The sequence below is a fragment of the Malania oleifera genome, chromosome 1, assembly GCF_029873635.1.
Source record: "Malania oleifera isolate guangnan ecotype guangnan chromosome 1, ASM2987363v1, whole genome shotgun sequence".
Lineage (NCBI taxonomy): Eukaryota > Viridiplantae > Streptophyta > Magnoliopsida > Santalales > Ximeniaceae > Malania > Malania oleifera.
Genome location: NC_080417.1, coordinates 6,846,244 through 6,848,491, shown reverse-complemented (window position 1 = coordinate 6,848,491; position 2,248 = coordinate 6,846,244).

The following is a 2,248-nucleotide window of genomic DNA, read 5'->3' as shown; positions in this document are numbered from 1 at the left end:
ATATACCGTTGTTGAGATAAAATAAGGCCCTCTGGTAGCCATTGTGCCTCAACACCAAGAAAGAAGTTGAGATCACCTAGATCTTTAACAGAAAAATCTTTCCTCAACTGAGCAAGAAGCTCATCAATGGTAGATGGAACTGAAGAGGTGATGATGATATCATCAACATAAATGAGAATAAAAATGGTCGTGGATCCAGCATGAAAAATATATAAGGAGGAGTCCGCTTTGGATGCATGAAAACCAAGTTGAATTAAACAAGAGCTCAATCATGAAAACCAAGTCCTCGGGGCTTGTTTGAGGCCATAAATCGCTTTGTTGAGGCGACAAACATGAGATGGATATAATGGATGTGAGAAACTAGGTGGTTGAGTCATATATACTATTAGCTTTGGTGTATTCCCAAGAGGGAGGTGAATTGAAATTTTAAAATTTATCTCCTAGGTTAAACGAGATAGGCTTATAACACAACCTAGGGTCTTTCTAATCATACACCAATTGTACAGATAATGATATGCGTAAATTAAATCATGCGCAACATTCACAATATAACATACACGTGCGGTAAATATAAAGTGCGTAAATATAAACATGCACATGATATGTTATCGGGGTTCGGCCAATACTGCCTACATCCTCGCCTCTAGCTCGAAAGTCTAAGGATTCCACTAATGCTCACTCAACGAGTGGAGCGACACCAGTTACAATCAAGTCAATTAGCGGGGTTGACCTTAACCTACACCTTACCAAGATGATGCCCCTGACTTTCCTAACCGGGTCTAAACCAATCCGGGACTATTTAACAGGGCTAGTCTGCCTCTTCAGGCTCGTGCCTAGAATATAACGAATGTGAAATACAATTTTTGCGTACATGAAAATGCTTCTTACACAAGCAAATATATACCACTACACACAATATCACAAATCAATGTACACTACCAAATGATAAGATACAATAAGCTCAATGTAGTCTTAGTGTCTACTCTCAAAATTAATGCCAATAATCCAATCAGTACGTGAGAGTGTAAGCGATAGGATTTTATGTCAGAATAATATTCTCAATCACAGTGCACTAGCAAAGATCACAAGTATACTTCAAATATCTCAACAAAAATTTTTCTCAATATAAACCACAAGAGATATTCAAATAATGGTTTGCAAAATATTTATTTGATTTTGTAATAAAATGATAATCTCAATCGAAAGGTATAGCAACAAAGATCTTTTAGCACTCAAGAAAATATTTCAAAATAAATTTCTCAAAGATAAGCACAAGAGATATTTTTGAAAATCATGTATAAAATATTTTTAGCAATCAAAATCCAATATGAACTCCTTGAGTATTGCAATGACAATGAAAAACTCAAAGACTCAATGAAATATTCCCAAGACTTATTAACAAAGTCTCCTAAGGAAACGTGAAGTTTTGCTCTCTAATAAAATAACCTCAATTAATCAATAATAAGAGAGAGCTTAAGCCTATGGGAAGAATACTCAAGCACACTTACAAAGAGATTTTAGCAATAAAATTTAGTAAGAATGAGTGTAGGAGACTTAAAAATGAAATTAGGATTTTTTGAATTTCAAAGGATTTTTCCTAATTAAGATTGCTAATCCTTGATTAATTTTTGCAAATGAAAGGGTATATGTATATATGGAATTCCCTAAAATTATAATCGTTCAGGACACATAGGGTATAATTAGGATTGTTTTAAAATGTTTTAGCACAATTAACCCTACTTAAAAAGTTTAACAGTGGTAAAAAAAATTTCCAACCCGAGAGCACCAGTCAATCGGACTTAAGGTTCGGTTGATCAAGTGACAAAGTTTGGTCAACCGGGAGAAATTTGAACTAAGAATTTAGTCGACCAGACTAAGGGTCCCAAGGGCGATTTTTCATTTTCGCGCGGTTCGGTCAACTAGGTGATTTTGAAGTATGAAATTTGGTCGACCGAGTAGTTGGATTCTCCCACAAGGGGGTTCGGTCGACCAGGGCATTACCCGTATATTTTTGGTCAGTCGACCGAGGAGTCAAGGCGTTGACCAGGTGGGAGTTCGGTCGACCAAGCTGTATGAACTTGGCAAGGTTCGGTTGACCGTACTATGGTCAAACTGTTGACCTCTGACCGGTTTGGTCGATCAAGAGATTTACACTGTGAAAGTTTGGTCGACCGAAGCACTGTTCAATCCACAGTTTCAATCATATTCTTTGTCAGAAGTCACCCTTATTCATATAGGTATATATTTT